At 38.5% G+C, this 16,441-nt stretch overlaps 1 long non-coding RNA gene across 1 annotated transcript in view; it reads left to right on the forward strand.

Moving 5' to 3' along the window:
- The first annotated feature begins 908 nt into the window (after nucleotides 1–908).
- The window catches only part of LOC136007398 (uncharacterized), an 83,374-nt gene continuing 67,841 nt past the window's right edge, over nucleotides 909–16,441 (forward strand). Inside the window, exon 1 of the long non-coding RNA XR_010609679.1 lies at nucleotides 909–1,045. This is a non-coding gene — a long non-coding RNA (uncharacterized LOC136007398). The remainder of the gene's footprint in view (nucleotides 1,046–16,441) is intronic.

Here is a 16,441-nt window from a genome sequence, read left to right on the forward strand (position 1 = left end):
CTCCTTTGGGTAAGGGGAAACAAGTCAGGGCTGCCAAGTAAGCCAGGCTGCATAAGAATTATGTATTTATAAACCAAGGACAACTAAAAGACCTACATAACAGCAGTATGCCTTTTTTTTTTTTTAGACATAAGGCTATTATTCTTTTACTGATTGAGCTTTGGTTTGGGTTTTTTCTTTGAGAGGGACACAAAATGAAAAGGGACCCTTTAAGTGCCTTGCTTTGGGTAAAAAAGAGACACTACAAAGTAATAAGTCACCTGAAACTGTAATGTACAGATGTGAGTTAAATCTGGCTCAGGTGATCTATTTTAGAAGATTAATCTTGGTTGGATTAACCTGCCCTGGTGCTAGCACATTGTGGTTTTGTGGTTAAGACTTAGTCAATTCCTTTCTGGTATCTCAAGATTCATAAGCTATTAGCCTGTCTTTTGACTTCAGGATCTGCAAAAGGCCTAAATCAGTAAAAGAAGACTATCCAGCAATTCTTGGCATGTGTAAATGTCACAGAATAGCTATCCTGTTTTTATTAGGTCTAGAAAGAGATAATTAGGATTTTTTTTTTTATCTGCAAAAATGAACGTGAGATACAATTTGATTAAAGAAAACATGTTCCAGATTGCACAGAACTACAGTATTCGCAGATGAATTAAGTGCAGCTAAAAATCTCTCCAAACTTCCACTTAATAAAAGACAACTACTCAAACCAAGCATTTCTTAAAAAGCAACGCCATTAGCTTTCTCTAAATGAAACACCTCTGGAAATCTGGCAAGGTTTCACTAGAATTAACAAAGTTACTGACATTCCAGCCCTTTGTAAGCTCTCAAAGCCAACTGAAACAGCTCTGAACTCATTGCATATAAAGAACAATAAAGTCAGCCTTCCCTGCTGCCCCATGGAGTATGTGCTCCCCACCTGGCCCTGATGAGGTGGGCGGGCGAGGAGGCACCTGCACCTAGACAAGCAGAGAAGAAAGCCATGCTACTCTTTGTGTGGTTTCCTAGGGGTTGTCTTGTGCTCTTTGACTCTCCTGATGTAACAAAGGTAACTGGAGGATTGGTTTGTTGGCTCTGTTTTATTAAAGGGAAATGCAGTCAAACATAAGTTTCTGTCTGCTTGTTACCTGAATGTTGAAGGAAAAAAGGGTAAGGGCTCTTTTTTTTCCAGGCTCTAGGGAAGAAAAAGAGGTGAACAGAAGCCCCTCGAACTGGGCTGTGGGTTTCTTATCAAGAAAAGCTCTAGGAGGCAGGGTTAGGACAAATAATTAAAAGGATGGGGGATCCTGGAGGTGTTGGGAGTGTTTGTGTTGTTTTAGTGTGCTTCAGCATATTCTGATTTTTTAGTGCTGGGCATAGAAAAGATATCTCATGAATGTTTCTACCCCTATATAAATTGAGAGGGAATGCATGACTCCATTAAGGGAAGTTGGGGCATCACGTACTTGTGTGCAGCTACCCAAGAAAAGCTGTGGATGATCTGTAATAAAGTAAGTGAGGTCTACTGGCTTGTGACAAGGCATTTCTCATAGAAATAAGAGGATAGAGGACAGAGTGAATAGGTTCCTGGGTAAAGTTTTCATGATTTCCCACTTGACATGAGCTCAGTCTATAATGCCCATCTTATACAGGAATATTGCAAGGCTCCCCTAAAAATGGAATAGGCAAAGACTGAGGAAGTGCTTTGCTGTGTTTTAGCTTTTGTAAAGTGGCTATTATTATTAAAAAGGGTCACACAACAGCATTTCTGATACCTTTGTCAAGTGGCAGTGCTAGAGGTGTTGCTCCGATGCAGCAAAAATGAATCTATGCAAAAGTGTGCAGTTCAGTCTGAGAAATATTTGTGGTTTTTCCCTTATGACAGCTGGAGCCCTAATACTGTAGTCGTATTTGAACAGGCTCTCCTCTGGATATGCTTTTTGCTAATGTGCATAATACCCTAATGATTGGGAATATCTGTAAATTGTGGGGTATTGAACAATCTCCTCTCCTCTATATGCACACCCCACAGACATGGTTTTGCTAGCGTGGTGAGATGATCTTGGATGTCACTATTCCTTTCTGTAAGAAGGGTTTGTGTGTAAGTTGGCTCTGCATTATGCTCACAGCCTCTTTACATGTGGCAGGAGAGTAAATGGATCCTTGGGCAGCAGCAGAAGGAGAGGGAGAGTGGAAAAGAAGACCTGCTTTGTTTTTAAGCCAATCAATGACCACTGAGTTGTGTTGACTGGATAATTATCCCCACATCACTGTAGAAATGAAAAGGTTGTGTACTTCTCTTTGGCTATTGTCTTTGGCATGTGTTCACTTTGTACTGAAGCCTAGTTTTCCTCTGAAGTAGGCATGGTGATCCCCTTTTTAGTGCGTGTGCTGTTCTTGCCCTGTTTACTCAGCTGTACATCTGACTGAAGCTTATATCTGGTTCAGGGTGAGTGAGCAGAGGTAGTGATTGAAGTTTTGCAATGGGGAATTGTGCCCCCCCCCCCAAAAAAAAAAAGCTACAAACCCCTCTTCTGCGGGAGATGCTTCCCTGTGAGGTACATGTGAGCTCGCAGGAAAGAGTTGCTCAAAATCTGTGCAGAGAAGTCTTTAAACTGCTCCCTGATGGAAGGATAATTGGGGGTTTAGCAAACCCTAGAAGCCATCTATGAAAGTGTAATGGAAACACTAACATTTGTGGCAGCAACATAGAATTTCAGGAGTTGCAAGGAGAGCTTCCAGCTCCAGCAAGTCCCTTAGCTGCTTACGCTGTGTATGAATGCCCATCCCTTTCCCATGCCTCCTCTATGTCTGCACAATTGCTTCATGTGGTGTACAGGTCTTGAAGTTGAGTACTTGCTTTCTTGCTATAATGGCTTTCAGGTGTCTGACATCTGCTCTTGCTGCAACACGATGTTTAATGTTATGAAGTGCATTGATATTAGCCAGGTGCTGATGCAAAAAGGTGCTGTTCCTAAATGCTCTGAATGTACTTGAGTGGAAGACAGAACAAACAATTTCCCAGTGAGAGGGAAAGAGATGTCATTGTTTAGGTGTCACTGTCTATAAGGATTAAATTATGCCAGAGCTGCCTTGTATTAAATTGCATTTCGCTAAATTACCAAGAAAGCAAATATTTATCTCGGCCTTTGAGATAACAACTCTTTCCCTGAAGTTGTAAAGCACTTAAATGCCACTTATGAGAGCTTCTTGTGGTACAAATAGTATGAACGCCCTTCTTAAAATAAAGGGTGAACTACACTCACTACATCAGGGAATATACTGATCAGGACTTTAATTGTGATGTGTATTGATACTAAGGATAAAGAACTTTATATGTGACTTTTCAGGGGAAACTGTACACTTTTGGAAGGTAATTAATATATATAAAAAAGTATTTCATAATGTGTTGTGTCCTGTCCTACCCCTCTCTCATTTGTCCCTGTCCCCATCCCGCCCTTGAAATCTTGTATTACTTTTAAACTTCAGAATTAAGTAGAAAATGTTAGGCATGTTGGTCTACTCTGACCAAGAAAAAGACACCCCAAATTTATGTAGCTAGTTTATTTAGACTGATTTATTAAGGCAGGTGAAATGAAAACTCTCTAACTAGTATCGTCCTGTGGTTTATTGTACTTCTAAGATACATAACTGGAAAGGAATGCTGCCTGGTCTAGATCCCTTTCTAAATAAGATTTGACCAAGGGGAAAATGTTAGACCTGACTTTTGTTTAATCTATTTCTTTGCAAAGATGAGGTTGCTTCATGCATGTCTGCTGTATCTTTCCACCTCTTCCTGTCTTTAATGCAAAGTATTTCAAGAGATTCAATGACTTTGGAGTGCTTTTATAAAGCAGTGTGGATTAACTGAAGACTCAGCTTTAGTCAGGTAGATCCTGAGGTATGAGTTGAACTCTGCAGTTACCTACAACATGAAAGAGAAATGAGCTTCATACTGTCAGTTTGTGTAGTTCTTCCTAAACACAAATTTGAGTAAAGCTAAACAAGTCTTCTATAACTGCGTACCTCAATATTCATAGGAAATGATTTAGTAACTTTATTTAGTAGCTTTATAAGTATCTCTTATTTAGTATCTTTAGTTGATAAATATGGATCTTATCTGTGATGGAAGTTGATGCAGTAGTTGTATTAGACTTGAACAAGCAAGATATATCATCTTTGCAGTAGGCTTGAGGAAGCCTCCTGTGGAAAAATGCACGAGTTAGTATCATCTTGATTTCTCTCATGTAAGTGCTCTAATGACCACTGACTGGTATGCACTATTAGGACAGAAATCATTGGGTCATGCCAAAACAAAGAATCTGGTTACTTTAATTGCCATGTGAAAAAGATTTACGTTCTATGTGGGGAAATACTCTTTAGACTGTGAGCATCTTGATAGAGATTTTTTTTGGAACACTCAAGCAAACCGTTTCTAAATTTTGATGCAAAGATGTATGATAGGGAAGCCTCTTTAATCACGGGAACTGATGTGCTGTGGGAGCTGCATTGTGCTGGTTCTGCAGTGACAAATTTTTATCAGTTTGAAGGCTTTCCCCAGATGCTTAGGACAATAATATTTCAAAGCATTCCTGAGGCCTAATAATGAACAAAATTGAAAGAGGAATTTCGGTAACATTGACCTTTGAAGAAAACTCAAATTTGATTTGAAGGGAAGCCTTCAGGTTTTTTTCCAGTCCATCAAACTTGACCTTTCATCATAGACTGTCTTGTTTTGAACACAGATTTTTCACATATCTACATATTAATGTAAAACAAATGCTCCTGATGTTAGTTACTGAGTCAGGTGTTCAGAACAGAATAGCAAACACTTTTTGGTAACTAGCAAGCATTTTGCACCCAATACAGAGTAAAAACCTCATTTTAGCATAGCACATGTTTAGTATCATATAAATGGTAAGTAACGTACATGTTGGGATAGGTAGTTTTAAAAATAGCTTTGGGAGTAGAATAAACAGTTTTGACTTTTATTCTTGCTATGAGCCTAAGCTATGAAAGTTTGCTTTATTTTTTGTTTCTGTAAGGCTCCTTTCAGAGGGCCAGATGGTAGCCTATGAAATGTAGTGTAGCTAGGGAGAAAACAGGCCGTTATCACAAGCAGCTAGTCATGAAAATTTAAGGGCTGTATGAGTCTTGATGAAAATTTGCAAATAAACCTGGAGTAACCATAGCACTGATGGGTGTAATTATGCTGGTTCCAGCATACTACCTTGTTTGCTAAATGGTGAATTAGCTAAGGCTAATTCACAAGCTACTCCTTGTCTTTAAAAAGGTGATTTTGTGCTTGCTGGAGTAAACCAGGTGTGTGTGTGCTTCTAGCAGTTAAAATCCTGACTTTGTGTACCTGGTGTTGTGCCAAGTTCAGTGAATTCAGAATTTACTGATTTTGAATAGTTTTGCATATGTTAGAATTTTAGCAGGTAACACTTCACTTCTGGGTAGATAAATGAACATTTATTGTGAATGTGAGCACTTTGAGATTTAAATCAAGAGTGAAATTAACATGTTCTATAAAATGACTCAAACAGCTGGAAAATTTGGACATTTTATTTGATTTTTTACTTAGACTTTTATGGTAAACTGTTGAAACTTGCAAGAAGATAACATACATTTCAGATGGTCCTCACACTTGGGTATTCCTTTGTGTGCCCGTGCAAATTCTGTGCTCTATTTCTTGATTTTTCACTAATACATTAAAACAAAACCATTTGTCCTTGCTGTGACTTGGTATGCTGTGTCCTCTTCTGCAAATCCAGAGTTTGTATTGCAAGAGATGTATTTTCTGTTGTTGGTAAGGGACAGTGGAACTGTTAATTCTCGATATAGGTGTGTTCTTTCCTTATGGTGCTGGTGGACTTGCCTCTAAGGTAATCAAACTTTTTATTTTCTTGTAAAGAGATAGTTTATGTAAATCCTCTGAGAAGTGGAACTAATTGTGCCGCAAGTTGTCTGCCAGCCTGTTAACTGGAGAAGGGTGAGCAGAGAATTAGATTTTTACCTTTCTGCTGACTTTTCTGAAACCTGAAGAAACTTCAGTTTCCTGAGGCAGCTCTCCCTTTGTCATATTGAAATTGGCTGGGGCACTAAAGCTTACCTTTTCTATCTTCTAAGCACTTGCAACAGGTGTTGAGAGTAAAATAGTTTTTCTTCCTCTTGAGAGATATGTTGGTTTTAGTCAAGAATGTGTTATGAATGAAATAACCAGCTTCATGTTATACATGACAGTCCAATAACTGTAGGATGAGCTGATCCTGAGTCTTAAAGCCATGCATCTAAGGCTGCTTGTATATATGACAGATTCTGACTTGAATGTCAGCAGCTGATACTGCTGTCTGTCAGGTATGTGGGCACGTTCTGTTCTTTAATGTCCTGAAGCCACTAGAAGATTAATAGAAGATACTTCTGTCTGTAGGGAACCCATGAGCTTAAATGAGACAGCTTTTGAGCTGAAGGGCTACTGTATTTGACTCACCTTGAGGATTAAGACTGAAGGGAGGTGAATACCAAAGTACGTATGGTTTGGCAGTTGTGAATTGACACATCTATGTGAGAAATTAATTGGAAACAAGAACAGACTTGACAGAATTAGTCTTGTATGCAAAATCCTACCAGGCTTCCAGGTAAGTCAAGGGAGATCTCTGTAGGTAGGATATGAGAAGTCTTAGATTGTCTTAATCTAAACAGGAGCTGAATAGTAGCCCTCTCTGACCTTGGATTCCTTCCAAAGTACCTGAATGTGTGGTCTTGGCCAGCTGGAACTGCAATGGGGATTCATCATTCAGCACATTGGAAGTGAGAGACAAATAGCAGCCCAGTTCTGTTGCAACACAACTCTGGCAAGCTAACTTGTAGTACCTGGGCAGTAACTTTGGAAGCCCTGCCAAGCTCTGTGTTGCTAGTAGGCAGTTCAAAGTTGTCTACTGTACCGATCACATTTGATTAGGCGCATACCTGTGTTGTTTTGTCTGCATCTGTCTGAAAAGTCTTGCACAAGGCTTATGTGGGCATCAAATGCAAGGTCAGCATATTGTGACTTACAGAGCTGAGGAGGAATAGAAGTGAGAAATAGGTGGTTTACATACTTTGGGACAGAGCACATCTGGACAAGGATTCCTATTTTTGAACAGGATATCAATCAAAAAGTCATTTGTGTTGAATTGTTTGTGGGTGAGTCTGTCCATGAAAGAGGTGTAAGGAAGCAAGCTATGGATGTAGTCATACAGAGAACTTCATAGCATTTAAAATAAATGCAGATTTTGTGAAGATGGATGTGCTTGATAACAAAAGAGTTGCGCTTATTTAACTGATTCAAAAAAATCAATAAATTGGACAAGAAGGCATATAAACCTGGAAATCTTAACCCTGGAGATCAGTAGGAATGGAAGTGTTTAGGCTGTATTGCATGAGTTATCATTTCACTGACTTTTTTTTGTTCAAGTGTTAAGAAGCTAGAATTATTGATACGTACACTGGCTTTCCAAGAAGAAGCAAGCTCTACATAAAGACAATATAGTGGCAAACTTAAATGCAACCGCACAAAAGGAGAGCTATATTAGTCTCTTTGTGTTGGCAGTAAACACTTGTATAAATTGAAATACTTGTTAAAAAAGTGCTAATTAGCATTTCAGTTCCTCTTCATGAAAAGCAATCACTTATCACTTCCAGTATATTATAATTATACTGGTGATAAGTACTTATACTCTTACAGTGAAATGCATATTTTTGTCATGTGTTTGTCCAACTGGCAGTTGCTGTGTCACTGTCGTCAAGCATAGTCAGAAAGCTGATTTTTCTAAATAGCAGTAAAACTCAATAGATTAAGTGGAAAGAGATGTATCTTAAGAGCAAATAATAATTAAAAATATAATCTGAGCTCATTAAGATCACAACTAAATTTATATTAAGCTTATAAGCAGATGAAGGATCAGTTGGCAGGCTAGTCTCTTGTCCCTGCCAGCATGCAACTAAGGTTACAGTAAAACTTCTGTATTGCTTTTTCATCTTGCAATAGAAAACAGACTTGTAGACATGAAACAGGAGGTGTGGAAAAATGCAGCGTTTCTTCTACTGGTACTTTTTTAATTACAGTAACGTTTGAATAACTTGCAAGCTTAATCTTTAGGCTGTCTGAGGTCAGGGCTTGAATTCTGTATTCAAAATGGAAGTGTTCAAGGCAGGTTGGGTGGGGCTTTGAGCAACCTGGTCTAGTGGAAGGTGTCCCTGCCTGTGGCAGGGGGTTTAGAATGGGATGGTCTTTAAGGTCCCTTCTAAAACAAACCATTCTATGAAGATTCTATGAAAATGGCATCTAAGCTATTTAATCTCTTCCTGGTATTTTCTGCAGTTATTGAAATGATATAAGAATTAATTTAAAACAATGACACCTTTATTCTAAGGAATGAAGCCAGTTCTGGACTGCCTTCAGTAGCATCTGAATCAATCCCCAGAAAAGGCATTTAAAGAGTGTTGGGATTGTTTTCCCTCAGTTGGGTTATTTTTCTGTAAATCATCCTCCTCATAGACCTGTGAAGAATTGTACTCACACTGTAGATATTTATGCTCATTTATGCTCTTAAACTGGATCAAGGAATTATTTTCTTATTGGATTTATTGACAGCTTTAACCTAAGAAGTCGTTTCTCACAGATCACGTTATCTGCTGATGTGAACATGTTCAAAATTGGATTGTGAAGAGAGCTGTCTGAAGGTTTATCCCTATAAAGGAAAGGAAGAACTACAATTCTGTAGTATTACTAAGAGGTGTATGACTAGAGATCACGAGCCTGATCCTTTATTTCTAGGTAAATGACTACCATGTGCAAAGGAGTTAAAGTAGGTATTTGCCACTGCTGCCTTGAGTTGATAAGTTTGCAGTCTGCAGGGGCAGTAGTGGTACATGTGTTCATGTAAAGTGGTTTACACCGCATGTAAGTAAATCTAAATCAAGTTTTGTCGTGACAGTTCTGGAGTGTCTGTAGTCAAAACTGAATGACAACATACCCCCACAAGTACTGCCAAGTTCCTCTTGGAAGCTAGAATCTCTCTTCACTGTAGGTTCCCTGCTGCGATGAATTTATTTAATTCTGTGTCTGTACAGGACCCAGCACGGCTATGTCCTGAATCATGGTGAGGACTAATAAAATTAAGTAGCAATGACTAGCTACTTCAAATGAGGCATTAGTTCTCTTTGCCTGTACTGTATGTGTGGTGTTGTGCAACATTTTTCTAAGAACGTATTTCTGACTCAGCTGTGGTGAGCTCATGACCTAATTTTAGATATGGTTAGCTCTTTATAACAATAGCAGCTGCAGTTATACTAATGATATTTGTGCAAGTTCTTGAAGCAGCTTTGCTGCTGCTGGATACAGTGTGTTCGTGGGAGGTTGTGGCTTTCAAGGGCTAGAAGACCATACAAGTGTGTGTATGTTCGGAAAAGAAACAGGATTCTCAAATATGCTTCCAGATGACCTAAATTAAGTGGTAAAAAAATCCAGCTAATTCAATGACAGGAGACTTGGAGGCATTTTAAAAAATGGTTAGAATATTTGGTAGATCAACGGCAGTGTGCTGTAAGAGCCCTGGAGAAAATGGAATGTGGGAGAAGGATCAGTAATATAAAAAGTGTATTCAGGGGAACTGTTAAATATTGGTCAATGTATGTCTTATTTGTGGTATTTGAGATCTCAAAATGGGAATATATTTTTTTGAAGTAAGTGTAATTGGTGCCTGTAAGGAAGCTGAATTTGCAAAAAATGTAAATAGCAAAGTTCCCATTTGAATGCAGGTTTTCACGCACCTGATATTAATAAAGGGGTGTGAAGCTAATATCCCCATTAGTATCAGGCAACAAGAACACCACCCTGCTGTTCAGAAACATGGGAGCAAAATCCCAGTGTCAAGGTGCTTTTTAACCTAATGATATCATGGCAGGGTTGTCTCAAACATAGTCGCAAATGTGGCTTGACATGGAGGTGGGTGAAGGTACAAACCTTAGCTGTGTGAAATTCGAGCCAGATGGATGAACAGATTTTTAGAAGTGATAAAAACTGAATTACCCAAAAGCAGTAGCCTTGACTTTTCCTGTTACTCTTTTTACTGTAGAAAAAACATTGCTGCTCTGCCTGAGTCAGGAATTTGAATTGCTTATAGGTTCAACTTTCAGTCCAGCAAAGGGGTATTGTTGTAAGAGTTTAAGCAGGAGGAAACTTGTCTGTTTTCAGCTTTTTTTAAGATCTACTGCTTTAAGTCTTCATAAATGCATGAGTAAAGGTGGAGAGAGGGTGAAACAATCTGTCTTTTCTGATGACCTGTGTATTTGTAGGTGTTTTTCACTTTTTCAGTTTTTATTAAATCTCAAAACAATCAGCAAACAAAACCAAACAATTTGAAGATGACAAAACAAAAATTCACAAAACCTTTTTGTACCCAAAGTGCTTTTTTTACCTTCTGTGAGTATTTTCCCCACCCTGGAATGGCTGGAGCTGGGGACAGAGATGGGAGGCTGTGCCATGGAAAAAAGTCATAAAGTTTGTGTTCCACAATTTTATTTTTTTTTTTTTAATCTTTGGTGTTGCCCTTTTTAAAAGGTGTAAAAATCCATGAAATTCCCTAGAAGTTATTTCACCCTGCATTCTAGCAAAAAAGCAAGTCAGGTGCTAGAGGCCACGTGTGAGGCCAGCTCTATCTCCTAGCTGGTGTGTGCATAGGATATGGTAACTGTAGTCCCTGCTGTGTCTGCCTTCTACCTGCCTCCCTTTCCTGTTGGGTCAGTAAAATTAGAGGACCTCCAAAGGGGTTGGAATTATTGCTAAGATCTGGAAGCAAAGACAGCAAATCCACTTTCTCATGCTATTGCTTATGAATTTTTCTTGTTATGTATGTTTGCAAACTTTTTTTCATCTGTATTGAATGAATTTTGCAGGGAACTTTGGTAGCATAACTTCTTGTTTTACTGTGTTTAAAGAGTATTAAAAAACACTGGGGAGAGGGTGGGGGATTAGAAGAAGGTTCAAGTGTTTAAGGACTTTAGGAATAAAACCTCCTTGACTGTTGAAAGCCATGCAGGCTGTGGGTCCTGTTAAAGCCCTTACAACTGTTCTATCCTGAAGGTAAAAAGACATTATTTTGAAACATTGGAGTTGTGCCATCAGTTTAACTGAAATGTCAAAGGAGGCATCAGTGGAATGTTTTTAAATATTTGGTTTGTAACCTGTCACTGACTGCATTGCAACAACTTGCTGTGAGGTGACACAAATAACTGTAGTGAAGTTGCTATCAAAACATGTTGCAGGCTCATCATGAGGCACAGATGGAAAACCAGTTCTGACTAATGGGAGGCACCTGTACCTGAGAATCTAATTGGCGTCTGAGCCTTTGAAGTGTGACAGACTGCATGCTGAATCTCAAAAGCTGATAACATTATATATATAAAAAAATCTTGTTGCTCTTTGAGTTGGTTTTGTCTGGGTATCACATTTTTAAAACAATTATGTATTATAACTGTAATATTTTGCTTATTGACAAATCTGGCAATGTGAAAAAAACCTGAATTCTTTTTATATTGTACTTCTGACCTCTCCTTTGGCCTTTTTCTTATAGTATAATATTGCCTTTAAAGATAGAATTCATTCTTAATACTTTTTTTCAAAAAGTCAGAATCAGGCTCAGAACTACAATTTTCTGCACTAGTAATTCTTTGAAGGAGTTAGTGCAATTATACAAACTTAATAAAATCTCTTAATATAGAAATTTGATGGTTAATTACTGTCTAAATACTGAGAAAATGACATGTATCTCCTCTCATTAATCCTTTTCCAGCCAGGGAAGGAACTGTAAAATAAGTCACAAAGTTTTGTTGGAAGCTGCTTTATGGCTGTGGGATGAAGTTTAGTGTTGTTTACCTCAGGAAATACTATGTAGTCCTGAAAGTCCACCACCTTTTATGGGTGCTCCTATTCTTTATTAATATTCAATTAGAAAAGTGTCTCAGAAGAAATATGGTGCACAGTTTGTATTAAGGAACTGAGAAATAACATAAACCATAATTTCAAGTTCACTTAAACAGTCTGTTTGGTTTGATGTTTCCTGTTCTCTACAGAATTTTATACTGAGCTGGGAGGAAAAAAAAAACCAACCCAAAAACCAAAATGCAAAGCCCACAGTGTTTATAGATTGAATGAGTAACCTTATTTTTGTAAATTACATTTCTTAATTTGCCATTGCCCTCAAACAGTAGGTTGACTCAAAGTAATCTTTTGAAAGCAAATACAGAGCAAGAGGCTAGTAGTAGTTGCATTGCAAAGCAAGAGACATATCTGCAAAGTAAATGCTTTGTTAATGAGGGAAAGATAGCATTTACTGCAAGGGAAAAGGTGACATTTTGTTGCATGAATGCACTCCAGGGTTCCTGATGACATTTGCTGCTTTCCTGCCTGTCTCAATAATTTAAGATCAGGCAGTGAGTGATGGTGCTGTATTTATCAACCCTGTTGAGATTAATAAACAAGAAATCACCTGAAGTTGAGGGAAATAGTTCACGTTGATCAAAAGCAATGCAAGTCCAGTTCAAATGTAAGCATATGCAGGTCTTAACTGTGAGAGTATCTGGGCTGTTAGGCTAAGCTTCAAATTCCTTTCAATTTGCAGTGGTGGCAAGAACTTCTCTATACTTGCCAAGTAAGGACTTTCTTCTCTGATAGTCTGTTCTTAACAAAGAAAGAGACCTTTGGTCAAAGATGGACAGGGTAAAAATTGAGGTGTTTGTGTAACTAACCTTGAATGACACAATTCATTCTAGCCTGGTGTAAGTTTGCATTCTTTAAATGCTGACATGCTAATTCCTCTTTTCAGGATTGTCAGCTGGGCCTGGAATTCTATTCTAGTGTAATTCATGTCACCTACAATATCTAAACTAACAGAAACCAGCAGACCCAAAGGAAAAATTTAAACCAAAAATGTCAGTCTGGCCTCTGAGCATGTTGCAGACCTGTACACTTTTAACTCAACATAAAAAGGACATGGAACTGTTGGAACAAGTCCAGAGAAGGGCCACGAGGATGATCAGGGGACTGGAGCACCTCCCATATGAAGACAGGCTGAGAAAGTTGGGGCTGTTCAGCCTGGAGAAGAGAAGGCTGCGTGGAAACCTCATAGCAGCCTTCCAGTACCTGAAGGGGGCCTATAGGGATGCTGGGGAGGGTCTCTTCATCAGGGACTGAAGTGACAGGATGAGGGGTAATGGGTTAAAACTTAAACAGGGGAAGTTTAGATTGGATATAAGGAGGAAATTCTTTCTTGTTAGGGTGGTGAGGCACTGGAATCGGTTGCCCAGGGAGGTTGTGAGTGCTCCATCCCTGGCAGTGTTCAAGGCCAGGTTGGATGAAGCCTTGTGTGGGATGGTTTAGTGTGAGGTGTCCCTGTCCATGGCAGGGGGGTTGGAACGAGATGATCTTGAGGTCCTTTCCAACCCTAACTATTCTATGATTCTATGAACGTCACATCAGCAGGCTTTCTTATAAGAGGAAATAGGTACACAAGTGACACTGGAGTATCGTCCTTATTCCTCAAGTCTCTTACCTTTGTATCACTATTCTTCATACTACTTGTAAGGTTTGGCTGAAAATCTTACTTTTGCCTCTGTCAATAAGCGTAATCTAGCCTTAAGAACATTTTTGGAGAGCAGCTTTCAAGTTTCTGGCAATCAGAATTGCACTGTTTCCCAGAGCACTGGTGCCCTGGATGTGTGCATTGTAAGGTGTTCCATGTGTTAGAGCTACTCTATAGCAGTAGAAGCTGACTAGAGAAATAAAGTGAGTGGATTTATTCCATGTAATTAACACAGAATTGTTGACTTCTGTTTCAGTTGACTCCCTTAATGAATGATTGCACTGATCCAAAGACTTCTGGATTGAATGAATCCTGTTTTAAGCATAATCTAGTCTTAAATGTAGACCAAGTAAGACTTAATTTAGAGATTAAGAAACCTAAAATGGTTTGAGATGTGCTAGTACTTCACTGCAATCATTGCGTTTCAGGATTTCTTCACATTCAAGAACCTGAGTGCTTGTATACTTCAGAATCTGTTTCTGGGTTCAAACTGTTTTCTACAGCATACTCTATTAATTGTAGAGTTTAGAGTGACCAAAGCTGAGTTTTGAAAGGAATTCATGACTCTTCTTTCAAAGAGGATAAAAAAGTTTTGAAGAGGAAAGCTTCTTTCAAGCTCTTGAAGTCAAATTTGAAAGTCAGCTGCCCATACAAAAGTGCTAGAAGGGCTGCTTACAGTTGAAATAACATGCACTTGACTACTTTTCTACTAAGGAAGGTACATGGTGTCCAGTGCACTTTAAACTACTGGGATTTGCACTGTAAATGTCTTGGAGCTTGATGGTTATTGCTATAACCACTGCATTAGTCAAAGATAAAATAAAGCTTCTTGGGAAACTCAGAACTATTGTGTGTGTGTGAGAATCTTGTACTTAGGATTTTTACCAAGCCAGAAGTGTACCTTGCTTGTTTTTTACGCATTCATGCAATCATGAAAGACTTGTTTAAAGGGACCTGAGTACACCATCTAGTCCAAACTTGTGCTCAGTGCAGGACTGTTGCCAGTGTTATGTCAACTCAGTTGTGGTTTGTCTACCCAAATCTTGAGAGCCTTCAAAGCTGAAAATTCCGTGATATTTCTGGGTAACCTGTTCTAGTGCTGCAGCAATGTTAATCACAAAGCTGTGTCTAATGTCCAGATTGATCCTTCGGAAGCTGGCAAATGATCCAAGTGATCTATGCGAGTTGCATCTGGTGAACTGTTTGCTTACAAAATATGTCATTTGGTTTGGTTTTCTTAGCCAGGCTTGTAATGTTGTACACTGGAATTGAAAGATGCTTCCAACTGCTTGTTTCAGATGCTTACACCAAGTGTGAATAAAAAAATCATGAAACAGCCTCTTGTCTCAGTTAGAAAATGTTTTCTATCTATCATATATTATGGTTTCAGAAGGTATGTATTAAATTTGCTGTTCTTTGAAGTTGCAGGAGTTGAAGTGAGCTTTTCCCTATTACAGGAGGCTTGCACCATGTAAGCATTGCCCAGTTTCTTGATTTTTGGCTCACTCTGCGTTACCAAGCTCAGTTCAATGGTTTTTGAGCTAATTTACAGACAGGGAGAGATGTTAGGTAGGTTGTCACAAAAGCTTGGCCAAAGGAGTCTGTAAGGAAATACAATGTAGCATGACTGTCAATAACAGTGACATCTTAAATACACTGTTTGTATATTATATATATAGATAAAAATATTATATTTGAATGTACTCCTTGTTTTCTTGCTGTTTATGCTCCTGGAGTTTGGCAACTGTTCTGCTTTTGAATGGTTCATCACTAAGGACCTTACACTTTCTGTAATTTTATGGCTAGGAAAAATCATTAGTTATTTTCCATCAACTTTGTATTTGTTGCACGGATAATAATAAAACTTGCTAATTACTGTGGCTGTTGTGAAGAATAGAAACTGTAGCTCTGATTAGTCCTTGCAACTTTCCCGAAAAGAAGCAGATTCCAGCCTAAACCCACTTGTATTTGTTTAACAAAAGAAATGCAGTGGATGAAGCTGCTTTTCTGCCGTTTTACAAATGCCTGTAATGTGTTATCTTGTTCCAGATGCTAACATTTAGGCTATATCTACATAACATGATGCACTGCCCCTGTAGAGCTTTGAATGAGGGTGCTTAGATTATCAAACAGTTACAGATGCATCACCGCAGCATAACATTTGAGATAAATAGCCCTGTTGAGAAGCAGAAGGTATTATTCAGAGGAGTGCTGTGCCAATTTTGGTTTCTTGTTCTGCAGATATGCCCTAAACTCTTCTTTCTTCTGAATAATATTTAAAATATATTTCTTTTTCATTATCAACCTTGAAGCTACACATTTTTCTAGCGATTTCCCTGAATCTTACAATGAAATTCTGATCCAATAAAAGACTGCTTAAGTATGAGTCCAGCTTAGACCAGGAGAACACCAACTTCATGAGTTGCTTTGGTGTCACTTTTAAACGAGAAAAAAGTGGCAAATGTTTATATTTTTTTGCTGCTATGAATAAAGGCCCTCTTCTGCTTTTTCAGAGCTGAGAACTTTTCTGTTCTTTTTGAGAATGGTGGTGAGAATATATGGGCCAGGGAGGTTCTTTCTCTTGGTGAGTAAATCCTCACTTGGCTTTATTCTGCGCAATTACTTGATGAGATGCAGTAGTAAAGTAGTAAATCTTTCCTTGTACTTGCATTAAATACAGTAAATGGATTAGTTTTATGTGCAGATGGGGCTTACAAGGGTCACTTCTCTCTGCTGTCCTCACATGCATATGCATTTAAAATACATGTTGAATTAAACAAATCTTAGCAAAATTGTAAGGAAAGTTAATTACATTCAAGATGTTATGTTATTGGTAGCAG

This window comes from Lathamus discolor, chromosome 1 (assembly GCF_037157495.1).
Source record: "Lathamus discolor isolate bLatDis1 chromosome 1, bLatDis1.hap1, whole genome shotgun sequence".
Taxonomy (NCBI): domain Eukaryota; kingdom Metazoa; phylum Chordata; class Aves; order Psittaciformes; family Psittacidae; genus Lathamus; species Lathamus discolor.